Here is an 18,680-nt window from a genome sequence, read left to right on the forward strand (position 1 = left end):
AGACTCTCTCTCCCCCCCCCCCCCCCCCCCCCCCCCAAATACTGCTAAATTAGAATCAGTCCTTGGGAACTACGATCGTGTGTCAGCAACTAGGCAGGACCTGCACTGACTTTTTGGTTCATCAGACTTACTATTGAATGCCTCCCCTCCTCTTTCGGAGGAATTTGGCAACTCAAAAAATTATTTGAAGAACTCTCACGTCAGGTCAAGAGCTAACTTGACACAGACGGGTAAAAAGCCTTATGGTCCCATTGAATCTCTGCTGCCTCTTGCCAAGATACGCTGGTATGGTTATCTATTTATAAATTAAGAACTTCCCTACATTGGTTGGTTCTCCACAACTCCAACCTTCAAAATGGGGTTGTACTGAACTGCCTCGCAGCTCCTGGGAGGAGGGAAAAAAGAAAAAAAATTATAATAATAAACTTACATTAACCCTTAATGTTGAGAGTTAACATCTTTTGCCTTGCTTTTCTCACAAAGTTAATTGATAAATGAGTTTCCTCCCAATTAATTAACAATATTCTGAAAACAGTAAACACTGCTGATAGTGGGCAACTATATCCTTTGCATTTTGGATGACTGGTTCCTTGCCTTCTCAGCTACTAGGGTTTCAATATGGCATTTGAGACCTCTGACCATCAAATGTTCTTTGACATGCAATAGGATGGAACTGGAGGGATCTGGTTTCAGTCGTAGCTACCAAGGTGCCGACAGCCAATTTAAAATTTGGACTCCATTTCTGACCCGACTCCATTTTGCTTGCGATGTCTAGTATTTTATCTCTGTACCCATCCTTTTCAATCTCTCTGCTGAACTATTGAGAAAACATCTCGAAAAAGTCTCCTTTTCATCTCATTCATATGCCGATGACAATACAAGTCTATCTCAAATTGGATTCCTTAAATCCATATCCTAGATTATGGAGTGTACATGAAAGGCTAATATTTTAAATACAGGATTCTTGCTCCTATCCTTAATATCTGACCTAGCAACCAATCTTTTCTATCACAAAATCATAGATTGTTTGCATCATTCTCACTTGAAGTGACTGTAGGAAAGTGCCCCTTTTTGACCTGGTCACTCCCACGTTTTGCCCGATATCTGAAGCAATTTTCACAAAAAGTGCACTGGGTTCCTGCTAGCCAGGTCCCCAGTGCCAGATCTCTTTCCTGAAAACTGTGCAATTATTCCCCAATTGGCCAAACCTTTGGCACCCTCTGTAAATCTCTAGTAAATGATACCTCTGGTACCTATGCATGGGTACCAAAGAGGGTGCATTGTGCAACCCTCAGGGACCCCTAACATTGCACATGCAGAATGCAATTGCAGGCTTGGTGCAGCTAAAACTGAAAACACGACATGGCGTCTCCAAACACTGCATGCAATGTATGTAAGTCACCCCTACAGTAGGGATTACAGCCCTAAGGGAGGGTACATTATATTACATGTGAGGACATATCTAAAAGAACAGATATGCCCATACTATGTCTGTAGTTTCTCAGACACAGTGAGTGGACAGGGAAGCCATTGTAAGTACAAATGATGGACACTGGTCAATATAAATTCCCCAGCAACATGATGGCTTCACTGAAAACAGGGAAGTTTGGTATCAAACATCTTGTATTAATAAACCATCACTGATGCCAGTGTTGGCTTTATTAATACATGCACCCAGAGGGCACCTTAGAGGTGCCTCCCTGAAAACCTACCAGTTACCCGTGTGCAGGCTGACCAGTCCTAACTGGCCTGCCACCACCAGGCACGTTTCTGACCCTCAGGGTCGAGAGCCTTTGCTCTCAAGCGGACAGAAACAAAGACAGCCCTGGCAGGGGTGTTAGCACACCCTTCCCAACAGGATGACCTGTAAATCTGCATTCCAAGGCTAGGAGCTTCAAGGAAGCCTTTGATATGCAAGTCTGGCTTCCCTCAAAAGAAAGGTGGCTGATTTCCCCCCCCCGCCAACCCGGGGGCCCATTTGGCACCTGGATAGGCAGGACAATTAGGAGTCAGGGAGGCATGTCCAACCCTCAGGTCACTCCCATCCGCTAAAGTGGGCTGTCTGATGTGGACACCACATTTAAAGATCTGTCATCTTTGTGTTGGCAAAATTAGGAACTCTGGGACAGGGTTATGACCACTTACTACAGGAAGTGGTCATATAGGGGTGTAGTGAGCCCAAGGGTAAGTGGTCTATTGGCTACTACCCTACACTCCCGGAACCTCCCCTAAGGTCATGATTTACGGGAGCCCCTGGCAGCAGGAAATCAGATCCTGCTGACCTGAATAAAAAGGAAACTCCAGAGATGCAAAAGCGAGAACTGAAGGCCGGCAACGGACTCAGCACCAACCCTGCCAGCCATCTTCAACAATCGTGCCAAAGTCACCTTGTCCTCCCAGCTGCTGAAACCTTCAAAAAACCCTGGAAGACTGCCAGCCTTTGCCCCAGCAAATTTAGAACCTCCTAACTGGTTTTGACAAGTTGACAAAGAACAGGTTTTCTATTCACTCAGTAAGTGAAGGTGGAATAAAGATGCCTTTGAATATTGCTTTTATCTTGTCACATTTGCTCGGTGTTCAGAGAAAGAGGTCAGAAGTCAGTTTACTTCTGACTGCAGAGTTCCAGGGTTTTGTAATGTGACCTTTCTGACCTGCTGTACAATGAGTGTGAAATGAAAGGCTGTATGGTCAGATTTTCTTACAGAAAACATTTAAATAGCTAATAATTCAGCTGTACAAACATTTCAAAATGCATTTCAGTAGTTGAGAAAGCCCATTTTTTGGTCTTCTCTGATGAAAAATATATTTTAACAGAATGAAAACAAATGGGAACACTTGGTGATGTGCAAATGATAAATATTTTTCTGAAACCCCATTTCACATATTATTGTTAATACACAATATAATTTTATCTGTAAAGCTGCAAGTTAGTGGGAATGTTTTTGGCCATTTCAATGGGAAATTTACTGTCTATAAATGACAGCGCGCTACCACATCCTGTTTTAGGAATATATTTATTAAAAGTGAGTATTTAAACAAATCGAAAACCACTCCTGCCCTGATGGCAACGCTATAAGTAAAGTAAGAGACTAGACATGGATCATGTGTACCCTATATGTGGTCTAAATTCTTATTGTACATGGAGCAAACATTTAGTCTATTTAATCAAACAAAATATTGTTTTCGTACAGTAGAAATGCTGAACTCACATATTTGAAGGTGCACTCATGTGAGAAGAAAAAGGCCCCTCTCTAAAATATAGTATTTGCCTAGGGTCACAGAATTTGAGACCCATTTACAGGTCAAGTAGGCCAGAATAATTCTATCAAAATTTACCCTTTCTGCAGATCCACAAGACCGCTGGCTAGCAAATGTTTTAAATATACCGTAGCAATATAAGCAGTGCAAGCCCTGCAGGTGAAAATACTCCTGTGTCGCTAAACTTGTGCAACCAGCAGAAATGTCATTGCAATTAATGCTCTAACAGCTGGCACTATTCAGCTTCCAGAGTTGGCCGCAATGTAGTAACTAAGAGTGCAAGGACTGACATTTGCTAAATTGCTCTGACCGTCGAAATGAGATTATGCACCCTCAAGAGGAACACACGATTGACCTGTAGCCCCACAGCAGCATCCTGGTATTTGCTGCTGTGGGTGGACCAGGAAATGAAATCACGCACCCTAGGACCCTCAAAAATAACACATGGTTGACCTTTAGCCCCTCAGCAGCATCCTGCTATTTGCTGCCGCAGGGAAAAGAGCACCAGGAATACAAACTGACGGAGAATGGGTGAAGCAGCAACAAGGGAGGGCATGGGGATGAAAACAGCACAGGAAAATGAAACAGGGCCGAGTAGGGGGTGAGCAAAACAGGTTGGAGAGTGCACTGTAATTGAGTGCTACAACTGAAAGAAAAAACAAGCATAGGAAGAGACGTTTCAGCTGGCCAATATATATATATATATATATATATATATATATATATATATATATATATATATATATATCTCTATCAACTTAAACACGTCGGGAGTAGAGGTTAAGCACTGATTAAAATGAATCAATCTGTGGTTGGTCCCTACTCCACAATAAGCGCCGGAAGTGACGTTTTAGCGTCACTGCCGAATTAAAACGGCTGACACAGAAACTGAGAAATGGAAAGCACTGGACGAGCTGCAAGTCCTTTTTGTAAACAAGAGTGTCTTGCAAGGCAGACTCATGTGCTAGTGCATGTTCTTGCAGGCTCGACCCTAAAAATGTATGTTGAATTGGCTACCCCAATTGGCATAAGCAGACTAATAAATCCTAAGTATATGATACCAATAGCATGTTAGTGTCTCCACTGAAGGCTGCAACACTGATTGTGCCACCTGAGTGTGATAGGGTACAACATGTTTCCCTGCCTAGAAAGGCATCTTAAAACTGCTAGTTCGGCTTTGCCATTTTAACCAATGGCAAATCTCCCCCACTTCCCCTAAAAATATATGCAAGTCACTCCTAAGGAAGGCTTATCAAGCCCTAAGGTAGTGAGCTATATATTATTAAGTTGGGACATATACTTTATTATGACCGAGCAGCACAGCCCTTAAATTGCCATTTAGCAGCACAAAAGTTAGTAGCCCCACTGGCTAGTACAGAGTTACCAGCTGACCTTTCAGTTCAGATTATTTCTGAATGAGACTACTAAAATGGGTACTTCAAGGTATCAAACTAATCGTACCATTAAACCTAACTTGATGCCCAAGTCGAATTCATTGTCACTTTTGGAGAAAGGCAACTTTTAGAAAGTTGCTACTGTTGTCCAGTTTATCTGGTGGCTTTCACAGTTGCTGGCCACCATACAGCCTTCTGTCCTCCTGGGGAGTAATATAAACAACATCCAGGCTCAGGAACAATAGAGACCTTCTACACAAGGTGTTACCTACCCCTCGGAGGAAGCCACACAGAGTGTTACCCCAAAAGGCGGTTTCAAAGGAGAAGCCGCCTGAAGTGGTCAATAGACTATCACACTCATGTAGGGCTCCCCCTTCGTTCAAGAACACAAGCTGGTGGCGGGAACAAAGAGGGGAGGCCAGTGGCCAAATTGGTGTGAGAAGCTGGCCTGGTTTGTAGTGGGTACCAGTGATCTACCTTAGTGAAATGTAGGCAGTGTCTAGCAGCTTAGGCTGTCTAGAGGTAGCTGTAGCAGAGCAGCCGAGGCTGAACTAGGAGATATGGAAAGCTCTTGCAATACCACTATAGTCACACAGTACTTAGGCACAAGAAAGACAATACTTAGTGTTACCAAAAATAAAGGTACTTTATTTTATTTTAGTGATACAAGGCCAGAAATATCTTAGAGGTTATACTCCCTTTGGAGGTAAGTATTATACACAATATATACACTAGTAACCAAAATCAGTACACAGTCATAAAACGTTGCAAACAGTGAAAAACACAATATATTGCAATGGGCTTAGGGGCAACACAAACTGTATACTAAAACAGTGGAATGCAAATGTCGGTTTCCCCCCTTAGGAAAGTGTAGAGGGGAGCTGAGAGTGAAAGAAAACACCAAAAGGTAAGTAAAGTATCCCACCCCAGAGCTGGGGAAAACAGGAGTAAAGTACAGCAAGTTTCCTCAGTAACACACTAGAAGTTGAAGAAAAGGATTATGCAAAAACCAAGCAAGACTGCAAGACACAGACAATGGATTCCTGGACCTGAAGACCTGTGAAGAGAGCAGACCAAGTCCAGAAGTTGAAGAGTCCAGGGAGAAGAGGAGCCCCTTCTAACCCGGATTCTCCGGTTGGAAGAAAAAGTCAGAAATGCACCAAAGAAGACAGCTGCAGGTTCCTGGTTGGTGCAGGAGCGGTCCCACGTTGAGTAGAAGAATGCAGGCTGGTTTTCGTCGCTTGATTCCGCCAACAAGCCTTGGCTCACGCAAGAAACGTGTTTGGCGGGAAAATGTGCTGCCAGGGCCTAGGAGGGACATGGGGGTCTCAACTCAGGATGAGGAGAGAGAGAGGGGGCTCTCAACACTTCAGAGAGCCCTCAGAAGACCAGGCAGCACACACAGGGTTTCCCAGAACACAGGGACAAAGGAGTTGCAAATGGCAGTCGTTGCAGCACTACACAAAGGGATCCCACGCCGCGGAACAAATCAGGGAGAGGAGCGTCGTAGGATAGAGTGCTGGGGACCTGGGCTCCGCTGTGCAAAAAGGATTCTTGGGAGAAGTGTACAGAAGCCCAAGGAGCTGCAGAACACGCAATGCACAGGGGTACTGTCTGGCATGGGGAGGCAAGCTCTTACCTCCACCAAATTTGGACAGCTGGACCTTTGGACAGTCAGGGTCACTTCGGTTCACCACCTGTGTTCCAGGGATCACGCTTGTCGAAATGAGGGGGACCCAGAGTACCGGTCATCGCTGCAGAAGGGTGTCTGCTGAAGCAGGGAAGTGACTGTCACTTCACGGGAGATTCCTTCAGTCCTTCTGGTGCAGAATGAAGACAGGCAGTCCTCCGAGCATGCACAACCTGGAAACTGGTGCAGTTGCTGGCAGGAGCTGAAGTTACAGAGTTGCAGCAGCCTTCTTGGATACTTTGTTGCAGGTAGTGTTCCTGGAGCAGTCTGAGGTTTATCAGACGGTCAGAAGCTGAAGCAGAGGATGCAGAGAAGTCCTGGTGGAGTCTTCCAAACCGAATCTATGGCAGCACCCAGAGGAAAGACCCTAAATAGCCCTGAGGGGGACTGGCTACCTAACCAGGTATGGACCTATCAGGAGGGGTCTCTGACGTCAACTGCTGGCACTGGCCACTCCGATGCTCCCAGAGGGTCCCCCACCTTGGAATCCAAGATGGCTAACACCAGGGATACTCTGGAGGGGCTCTGGGCACCACCCCTGGGGTGGTGATGGACATGGGAGTGGTCATTCACCTTTCCTTTGTCCAGTTTCGCGCAAGAGCAGGGACTGGGGGTCCCTGAACCGGTGTAGACTGGATTATGCAAGGAGGGCACCGCTTGTGCCCTTCAAAGCATTTCCAGAGGCTCTGGGAGGCTACCTATCCCATGCCTGTAACACCTATTTCCAATGGGAGACAGTGTAACACCCCTCTCCTAAAGGAAATGCATTGTTCTGCCTTCCTAGGTTTGAGCTTCTGAATCCCCAAGAGGACAGAAACCTGTCTGTGAGGTGGCAGCAGCTGGGGCTGCAGTGGAAACCTCAGAGAGCTGGTTTGGCAGTACTGGGGGTCCATGGTGGAGCCTCCAGGGAGCATGGAATTGCCCTCCCCCAATACCGGAATTGGATTGGGGGTACAATTTCACGATCTTAGACACCTTACTTGGCCATATTCGGGGTTACCAATGTGAAGCTTCATATATTTATTGACCTATATGTAGTGCACGGTTATAATGGTATACCCGCACTCACAAAGTCCGGGAAATTGGCCCTGGACAACGTGGGGGCACCTCTGCTAGTGCAGAGGTGCCCTCACATACAGTAACTTTGCACCTAGCATTCAGGAACTGGAGGTTGCCTGGTTGCCAGAGAAGGACACTAGCCTTTAACAAAGGATGCCTTTGGTCCTCCTGGTTCCAAAGACCAGTAGCCAAGCTGCAGCTGGACTTTTATTGGCTCAAAGAGGATTTCAGGGGATTCACTCCTGTGGCTGTACCTGTGGACTAAGGATTAACCCCAGGAAGCTTTCAAGCACACAGCACCTAGTGCGTCTTTCAGCATCCTGCATCCCCAGGATCAGGACCACTCTATTGCCAGGTAACCGTCCAAATATTCCTTCTCGGGCCCTCTTTTTCTGGACAGTTGGTCACAACCAACCCTGGAGTAGGAGAACCCAACTCTTCAAAACTTTTCAAAAGTTACCAATACTTGTTTGCGCTTTGGAATAAAAAGTTGAGAATTACTTTTTACTTAAAAAACCCTCCAGTGGATTTATACTCATCTTGATGTCTAAAAATTCACAACTATCTAATCTATTTATATAAATTGTTGTCAGATTTCTTTCGTGTTGGGTAACTATTTCGCTGTTTGGTAGTCCTAAATGATTTGTACTAGTTCCTTTTTTTTAAGCCTTGCTGCTCAAAGTTGCAGCTACCCAGGGCTGAGCTGCATGTTTTACAAACAAGCCTGACTAACCTGAAAATGGTTTCCTGACTGTATTACACAGTTTGCTCACACAACCATACAAGACAACAAAATCCCGGCACCTGTGAAAATACCCATGTTAAAAGAAAACAAAAATCATACAATACAAATTAATGTACTCCAAAACGATTACAGCTGCTCAAATAACATAATAGTTTCAAATGGTGCAAAAAGCGAGTGTCATGTCACTGTACCACAATTCCATTTTGAAATAGCAAATACCAATATAAATAAAGAGTTATTACTACTCAACATATCGGTCTCATTTTAACACTGCATTGCCTTCCTACTTAAACCCAATCTATGTAGACATTTCTCCCTAATATCTATATTCTCTAGGCAATGTAATGAGCTCTACTAAACGGATGCCTGGTATGCACCATGATAAGTCATACAACAACCCCATGCACTACCCAGATGTAATTGGTGGAATCTCTTACCTTGCGGTCACATCTGCACATTTCCCACCATGATATAACTTTAATTTAGGTACCAAAATAATGTATGCAGAATGATTCTACTGGTTTCCAGCTTATTTGTTTTTCCACACTATGGAAAGCTGTCCACATAAAACGAGCATTTAGGTCCAGGGGCATAAGTAAAGAGAAAAAAAAAAAGATGAGGCAGTTTGACAACCACTTAGAACCTTTATTAGTTCTCAAAAAAAAAAAAAAAAATCTGTCCTAGCTTTTTGATTTCAGAAGCAGAAAAAATAGATTAACAGTTGCCTCAGATAACTCATTCCACATTGGCGAGTCTTGTTTGATCAGGTCGAGCTATTTTTAATACTTACTGGTCCCTTCTGGCGAGTTGACACAGAACAGGTGTTCTGTTCAGTTGAAAAGTGGAGGGCAAATAAAAGATGCCTTTAAATCTTGTTCTTATGTCACATTTGCTCTGTGTTCACAGACAGAGGTCAAAAGTCAGTTTTTCTTACAATTCATTTTCCTTCTGACTGCAGAGCTCCAGGGCTTTGTAAGGTGAACTGTGTGACCTGCTGCTTAGAATGTAAAATAAAAGGATATAGGGTGTCAGGTTTTTCCTAACACACATTTAAATGACTAATTCACTTGTACAAACATTTCAAAATATATTTCAGAAGTTGTAAAAGCCCTTTTGTAATATTTCTGTGTGATGAAAAAATTAAAACAACTCAGAATACTTTACATGTTGACATGCAAAGGATATGTTTTCTGAAACCCAATTTTCACAGATTGTTTATACACTATATAGTTTTATCAGTAAAGCTGCAAGTTAGTGGAGAGGTTTTTGTACATTTAATTTCTTTGAAAGTTACTGTGTGTAGATGACATCTTTATTTTCTAACACACGGCAGCAAAACTATACTATTTGCAGCATTTAATCTTCCCGGAAGTTAAAAATCTCTGTGATGTTTTGGAAGAATTTGTAAGGATCCAACTCATTTGGTTGGAATTTTCGCTGAATCACCAAACCAACTCTTTACTCACAAAGCTGCAAAAAAACTTTTCAATATATTGGCACAAGAGAAGACTGATCGCTCTTTTTAAATAATACAACTCCTTCATGGGAGTACGGTAAAATGAGGTTCCTTTCTGTTCCAAATTCTATCCCCATCACCCAAAACATTTTGTCCAGACGGTCCACACGCAACTCCCAGTGTCCAACAAAGGTAGAGGTCCTGTGAAAGAAATTACTAGATTTTTTCGCTATGTTAAACTTCAGTGGTGCTATAACAAGCACCCTTTCATCCGTTTCAGGATTGGTCTGAGATTTTTATTTTTCATTTATTTTAATAGCATCTTTTTATTAGGTTTCCTTCTGCCCACTAATCTCATGGTTACTGCTTTAAAAAGGATGCTTCCATTTCAGATTGTACTTCTATTGGCTTGTATAGATGACCACAGCATACTGTTATATGGTACAGTTTAAAACCACATTAATTCTATGTCAGGGCCAGAGATAGAGATAATGCTCAGGTTGACAGACCAGAACCACGATCAGTAGTAAACCACGTCTATCACTTGAAGTGCGTGCTGATCGCAAGACCCATGGGAGCGACACACTCTCTTTGATCAGGGAGGTGTACCCCCTTGCAGTCAGCAGTAGGCACTGCATGCCGCTCCCACCAGGAGCCTCGAAAAGGTACGTGTAGTGTTCCCACAATCTGTCTCCAGGCAAGCAATTCAAACGTACTCACCTGAAATGATGTTGCTAAAATCCAAGAGCGCGGCAGCCGAAAAGCATTCACACCCTTCGGTTGTTGAACCCTCTAGAATGCAACTCCAGCACTGATTACTGCAACAACAGTAGGAATCACACCATACAAAGCGCTGATACAATTCGGATATGCAGCACTAGCGTTAACCCATGCAAATTGGCAACCATATAGTTAAACAGTAAAGAGAAAAGGTCACATTTAGAGTAGAGACTCAAAACCTGACATCAGGGCTGCACTGCGGCGAAGAAAGGAGGAATGGATACAGACGCAGAACTTTATTGGAATGGATTGATCTGTGAACTGTTGCAGCTGTTTTCAGTGCTATTTCTCCCTGGTGGTCATGGGAAAAGTAGTGATGCTATATGATGCTCCTGTGGCTGCTATTAATAAAAAAGTGAAGAAAAAGCATAATCCATGCCTCTGTGCCCTTAATAGAATGGAAAACTTTCCTTTCCGATAGCTAGGAAATTTTGTATTCTACATAATACCCTGGTCCAAAACAACAATGTCTGACGACATTATTTTCTGTAAATCTTTACCCCACAAGTAACTAAATTCACATTATAAACTACTGTCCTTTTCAACTCCAAAACAGAACCATACACATCAGGCCTTGAACAATCTACTCCATAACTCGCTATGGCAAGTGAGATTTTATCAGGTCGAGCTATTTTTAGGACCTGCTGGTCTTTTCGGGCAACTGAACATGAGCTGGAAAGGAACATGTGCTCTGTTCATTCAGAAATGAATGAGTAATAAAGATGCCTTTGAATCTTGTTTTATCTTGACATTTCCTGTCTGTTCAAGGACAAAGGTCAAATGTCAATTTATCTTTTTACTAAGTGCTGCTCCTCTTATCCCAAAAAAATTGTGTTTACTTTTTTTCTCCTACTACAGTTAGACGGTTTTGTAAAGTGCGCTTTATGACTATTGTCAAAGAAAAGGCTTTAGGATGTTAGTTTTTTTTGCAAAACACATTTGAATAGCTTGTAAATAAATATTGCAAATATTTCAAACTATATCAGGAATTACAAATGTACTTTTTTGTAAGTCAGAAGAATTAAGATTTAAACAGCAGCAAAACAAGTCAGAACACTTTACTTGGTGTTTTCCAAATGACAAATATTTGTAGAAACTCGATTTCCAAACATTACTGTTTATACACTAAATAGTTCTATCAGTAAAACCACATGTCACTTGGAAATTTTGTGGCTATTTCAATGTAAAAGGTGCTGATTGGAAATGACAATATGCTACCACTTCACGCTTTAGTTACATATTCATTAAAAGTGATAGTTTTGAACCATGATTAGGCACATAGTCTTGCCCCGCCCCAAGGACAATGCAGTTAAATGAACTAAGAGCAGGGCCGCTTGAATTATGCAGGCGTAAAGGTCCACATTATGTGGCAGGTTTGAGTAAATTATGTGGCAAGAAAAGGCAAATTATCTGGCATAATGCAATAATATTACTTCATTATTTTGTCATTTTTAGGTTGAGCGCAAGAACGGCCTCTTGTATACTTTTAGTATACTTACTTATGTGGGTTTAAAACCATTTCATTTGATCGTTTCAGTGTCATTTAAAAATCCTTGCTTGCTAGTGGTCAGTCATGCCTCTTTGTCCCTTCTTTTTCTCTTTGGGAGCAAAGACTAACTACTGTATAATTACGATTTGGGGTGTTTATCTGTTCTTTGGGGGACTTTTTTTTCTTGGTTTCCTACTCATGTTCGGCAAAGTTTCCCTTTTCGTTGCAGAGCATTCTTGCTCTCGGCTAATGTAGCCATGTTGTTCCTGCTTACAATTCACTTGCTTTACTTAATCTAGCATTCTCTAGGAATGTTTGCTTTTTCCGGGATGTTTTAACATTTTGTTTTTTCAGCCAGACACCCATACTAAATGACGTGGAGCTAATATTCATCAATGTGGTGATAAACAGCCGCAAGGTTATGCTGTGCAGCAGTGTGGGCATAGGGGTGGCCCAGAAAGACAAAGAGGTGATAGCCATCATTGTGGTTGCAGGAGAGGCAGGGTGCTGCTTTCGGCCATCAAAAGTGAGCAATAGGCAGGAATCTGCTGATGAGATATCACAGAAGGGAGACACAGGACAGAAGAATGCTGCTATGCTGTTGGAGATCAGTAGTGTATTCTAAATAGTACAAATGCACAAACCACCCTGACCCCCCAACCCACATCAGTTCCCTTGCCCAAGTCCCAGAATTCAGTGCTGAACTCTCTGCCTTTGCCACTTCTCTTCACTTCCACGGAGTTCTGCCAATTAGGCCTGGGGCTGGAACATATGAGCGCATCTGCACTGTACAAGGCTGCTGCTGGAGGGCACATTCCCTGTCAGCGGGTAAGCAGTTTGCAAATGCACACTATTTAGTTTGGGTTTTGTTTCTACAACGCGTATAACCGCAGCCGCCTATGTATGTATGAAAATGTGTACATGTATTATTTGATGGATGTCAGCCTTTGCGACACTTAGTTGAAAGAAGTGTATCTCTCTTTACATTGTACTTTGCATTGGAATTCGAAAATGTGTTTTGCCCCACCGCTCATCACCGATAAAATCTCGCAATTAAGTTCATATGTATATTTAAGTAAGTAGCCTCATAAGGCAGCAATTTAGAAAATCCCTTTATCCCAATACTGCTAATGACTCATTTTACCCTTGATGGATCCGCGGAGCGGTCATAACTTAGAGACTTTTACAATGTAGATGTTATAAACAAGGATATTTTTGTAGAGTCAAGGAACAAGAGTTTAATTTCAAGCTGTGAGTAAATTACATTACACAGTTGTTTGTGTTGTAGTTAGGAGTGCCTTTTCACATTCACATTCACTTTGGTAATAACAATCTGACTTTGAAGTAATGAGAGGCTGTAGTTTACAATTTCAAGTCATGTACATATGATGCATAATGGGTGACTGTGTAAATACATACAATATTGACATAATGGTTGACTGTGTAATAACATCAAATATTGTCCTTGAGAGGCTCTGGTTACGTCATTAACCAATCAGCCCAAGGAAAAGTGGATTGTATATGTCTCCAGAGTCCCAATATGGCAATACAGGACCCCATTACACGTTATCCACTATGTATTTTTTAAGTTACATAATCCTCCATAGTGGTAAGCCTGAGAAAGCTTCTTCCTTCAAAGGGGAGCTAACTGTGGGCCCTGGTTGGAATTATATATTTTTTTACCCTTCATAAATATATTTTCAATAAAATATTGGTGAGAGACAGTGGATTTATGCGATTCTGTGGCTGCAATGTTTACTGCATAATTGTTGGTTTAGCCATGTTATGTATTTTACATTAATTGCAAATTTCACAAAAGAATGTGTTTGTGGCTCAACGGATGGAAATAATTCTATTAAAAAAATCAAGGCGCATAGTTTGTTTTTTTGCCACATAATTTAAATAACCTTGACACATTATTTGGCAATCTGTCACATACTTCCGGTAGCCCTACCTATCAGTAGCAAAGTTCTCCAGGGTGGTTTGGGGCGGCTGTGGTGATGAAACCCATATTTCATAGCAAACAAGGACATATTTTCCATATTTCACTGTTCCCCATGAAATATAGGATTTTTGGCCACTGCATTATTTATGCAATAAAAGGACTCAAACATGTACGTACAGGACTGGTACGCTAGTTGGAAGTGTTTAATATATATATACATATATATATATATATATATATATATATATATATATATATATATATATATATATATATATTCTTCACCCACTGCCTAAAGTATTCCACAGCTTCATTTTTTCACCATTAAATAAAGCTAAACAACCAGACACATTTTACCTAAAACCTCAGTCAGAATGCATCATGTTGTTTTGCTTCATTAAAGGGTGAAATACTGAAGACGTGGTATGTGTGGAGTTCTTGAGGGAGTGGGCGAAAAATACAGAAATAGGGGGTTTATGTCACAGATTTGCTATTGCTAAGCACCATTTTATTACTTTTAAAGACATGGAAAGGCATCCTCCTGCCCGAATGAGGTCGTTGGTTTCACAATGGGTGAGTTTTGGTGGCGGAGACTTCTGTGGGATGTAGCTGGCCTGAGGTTTTTTAGGTCGAGGATATATATTGTTTTAATCAACCAGCTTATTATTATTCTCTCCCCTCATAACCTGAATGCACAGCGTAAAACTTTTCACAAAACGGGCACTGCACTCCATTTTTCAGCACTGGGCACAAAAGTCATTGGGGATGTGTTGAATTCAAGATTGCAGGGTGCAGTACCTTCTGAGGCCAAAAGAGGTCCTAAAGGACACCTAGAGACAGCCTGTGGTATTGCACCCTTTCCCTGCTTCACGCACATTACAATGGTAATTGTTGCAGGGTCTTATTATAGGTGTAAAAGTGTTAATGTAACCTTGTTGTTACATTTCACATGCTTTACTTAATTTTGCATTCTCTAAGTGTTTGCTTTCTCCAGGATGCTGTTACTTATTTTTTTTCCTCAGTCATTGTATTACTCATCTCTCCTCCCTCACAACCTATCCCCCATTTTCTGGTTCTCCAGCACCGCAAAGTAATACGAATGGCAATAGCGCTACCCAAATTTTATCACTGCACTGCATACCAAAAAAAGATTTTTAAAAAGCCATTTGACGCCAAGAGCTCTAACTTTCACAAATGCAAGACCAATTGCATTACAAATGCTTGTTAAACTTGGCAACACAACTGGGCATTGTGTGCATTCATTAGTACCAATATAACACCGAAATATAGCAATAAGTAACTGAAAGGTGACCAGTCCAGCTTTGCAAGGGGCCTTTCACTGAGTGACACGTCGTCACATATTTAGTAACTTTTTTTTGTTAAACTCAGTAGATTATGCGGCAGATAATGGGTTATGTGGCAAATGCTGCACATCTATAATGAAGTGAAAATCGCCGAGGCCACACAATCACATAATTCCAGTGGCCCTGACTAAGAGGCAAATCAGGGGTAAGGCATATCCTAAACGTGTCTAGATTTATATTATATATGGAACAAACATTTAGTCTATTAAACAGGAGTTTGTTGTCCAGCAGACATGCAGCACTAACATTTAAAAGTGCTAGCATATGTGATAATAAAGAAAATAGCGGCCACGTGAATTAAAATATTGGCCCAGATTACATCATTTGAAACCAGTTTATGGGTCAACAGTATTACAGTTAGGTAGACTACATTATTCAAGTCACTAAACCTGCAGGTCTAATAACATTTTTATGATTTTTCAAAGTCTACACATACCAAAGAAAAAATCATTTTGGTTACCAAAAGGAACGGATGTACCTTTCTTTCTTCTGACATATTTGACAAACATCGCTTTGATGTCACTTACCAACATTTAATAAAACATACTTGTTACAGTTATACTTTGTCTTCACACCATCTCACGTTTAGGTTGTAACATTTTGGAATATTTCTCTCTGTTTAGAAGCCACCGTCTTTTACCGTCACTTACAGAATCTCAACAAAGAACATTCAGTTGAGTTTCCGATGTGAATGCGGCACCGGGCTCCTCTGTGACCTCTTATATTGTGATACTCATTAAATGCTACGCAGATTACCAACTTGTGTGGGCATTATCCTTTAACTCTGGAGCCTGTGCGAAAGCACTAATACCATTCAACATACTGGCGATGAGCTGTTTTTGCAAGAGAGACACAAGGGAACAGAGCTTACTGAAAGAAAGGCTGAAACATCCATGTGATGGATTGGTGTTGTCATTTCTATAGTTTACTATGGTGAGCTGCAATGGGCTGTTTGTTGTGAAACATCGCTTTTCGATTTTACACTATACTTACACAAAATGCAGTATGGGTTAACCTATTTGAATGTACACAGCATTTGAAGCGGTTGGTGTACCAAAAAAAGAAGAAAATAATAGGAGGCGCCGGGTTCCATGGTATTCAGAGGAGGAAGAATTGTGATGCGACACAGAGAAAGATGAATGACTGACCAGAACACAGTGTACCTATACTCAGTTGTATCTCCTCAGTCACAGTTAACAGCCTAGCACACAGCACCTCCAGGTACAAAGAGATGACGAGGTGCATATGTACAAAGAAATAAGGATTCCTCAGAGGTATTTACAAGACGATTGGAAGCACGGTTCACAATGAATTTAACTTCTACAATGTATTTGATTAAGTATATTAAACTGTCGACCAGCCAACCACTAAATGTGGTATAGTATTTGCAGTACATAGCTTTATTGCAGTGCTACCACATCTAATGCAAAGAACATCTAAGTGAAAGTCTATTACTATAAAATGGCAGCAATGGTTTAGAACTTTCAAAAATTATCTGGAGTAATATCAAGACATTGTGGTATTTGGAGAGACCCCAGAGAGAGACAATGCCAGGTTGGTAAAAAGTTCAAAGATGTTGAACCCCAGCAGTAGGAAAGACATGTACATTTTCATCAACACTGCAAATCTTTAGGGCAAACTATTACACTTGAAGGGGTTAGTCCCAAGTCAGATTCATTATAAATTATCAGCTGTGCCCATCATCACAAACGTGAAGATGGATTGAAGTGCTTTTTAGAACTCAGTGAAAAGTGCACTAGGTTTGTGAGAGAATATGCCATTTTAGCAGAGCTCTCTTAAGAAGCAGCATCTAATTGATGCAAGAACACCCAACATAAAGGTCAAACAAATGAAAGAAAATTTATATTTAAAGCACCTTCACTCAAACCTTTCATTTGCAGACTTAAATGTAAGATGACTGGATGCAAGTTTGATGTGTAAAGGGGTGGTTTCAAGCTAATGAGTGAATAAATTAACACACCGTAGCAGTTATATGATGTGCAGTAAGAGGCAGAGCTAAACTACAGCACCATCAAGAGGGAACCTGGTTTTCCCCCTTGTGGCTCTTTTAGGGTATGTTCCCCGTCCCAGATCCCACAAGGTCACATCAAAATACATGGAACTTCCACTGATCCCAGCGAAAAGAGAAATTACCCTGCATATCAAGTCTCCAAGGGGCCCACTCCTAGAGAAATGGATGGATACATTGCGGAAGTGGGCAGAGGCGGAAGGCAGGGCTCTCCATCAAGACACGGCAAGGGGCCATTGTCCACTGGATACAGCCAGAGCCTGGGACCATCTGGTGGCTGGTTTAAGGGAGCTGGTTTTAGATTTCCCTGACATATCCATCACATTCTCGTAACAGAAGGGAAATGGAGAACCTAGGGGCACTTAAAACTTAGAACATAAAGATTAGGTTCATGTCACAGGGCATACACCCCGGAACCTTGACCTTGACACATTTACCAATATGGTAAGCCGGGTGGTGGGTGTGGGGAGTTTGTTGTTGTTTTAGAGGGTGTTTGACGGGATGATTACATACAATGACATACCATGGACATCTATTATAGCCTTAGAACCCGCCGTAGCCGGCTCTACCGGCTATTAAAGGCCCGCTCCCCGCGTTAAATGCCCTCGCCTTCGGCTCGGGCATTTAACAAGGGAGAGGGACTTTAATAGCCGGTAGAGCCCGCTACGGCGGGTTCTAAGGCTATTAGAACATTCTGCCACACAGGGCAGAATGTTCCATTAAAAAAAAAAAATGTTCACGGAGCCCGAGGGGATTAAAATCCCCTCGGGCTCCCTGAGGCTTTGTTCACAGCTGTTGCTGTGAACAAAGCGAACATTGGAATGTTGGCGCTGCGGGCTTTTACCGGCCTGTAAAAGCCTGCAGCACTCCATTGTTTTCAATGGAGCCCCCAGCATTCCAATGTTCTAATCTTGGTTATTCTCAGCAGCAGAGATGAAACTGCATAACAGCTTGATAACACCTGATTCAACGCATGTACCATACTACTGTTTTATATGCATGTCAGTGGTTGAATCATCCAGGGATATGTACTTGTTCTGTTTACTTATAATAAATGTGTTTTAAAAAAATAAAATAAAAAGAGGAATCCTGGTTTGTTCTTGCGCACTGGAACATCTTAAAACGCGTTTGTGGGACTCGTGTTTTGATCAGTACAATGACCGCAAACCATTTATTTACACAATCAAATCAAATCAAATCATTAACATTTATAAAGCGCGCTACTCACCCGTGCGGGTCTCAAGGCGCTAAATGAGTGGAAATGGCACCGTTAAAGCTTCAACAACACTGATACGACTGACTGCATTTTTACAGGAGTTACATTTTGAATTAAATTATGTATTGAGGAATTACAATGGACAAGCAGATTGCCTTTATAGGCTATCTGTGTCAAACAAGGAAGCTAGCCAGAGTGAGAATAGGATGACAAATATGCAGTAGGAGCACTAAATACGGTTGAGGAATGTGCAAG

General features: G+C 41.8%; 1 protein-coding gene across 6 annotated transcripts in view; it reads right to left on the reverse strand.

Annotated features, from left to right (window-relative positions):
* The window catches only part of ZWILCH (zwilch kinetochore protein), a 266,547-nt gene that overhangs the window by 223,532 nt on the left and 24,335 nt on the right, over positions 1 to 18,680 (reverse strand). The gene's annotated exons all lie outside the window — the stretch shown is intronic.

The sequence above is a fragment of the Pleurodeles waltl genome, chromosome 3_1 (assembly GCF_031143425.1).
Source record: "Pleurodeles waltl isolate 20211129_DDA chromosome 3_1, aPleWal1.hap1.20221129, whole genome shotgun sequence".
NCBI lineage: Eukaryota > Metazoa > Chordata > Amphibia > Caudata > Salamandridae > Pleurodeles > Pleurodeles waltl.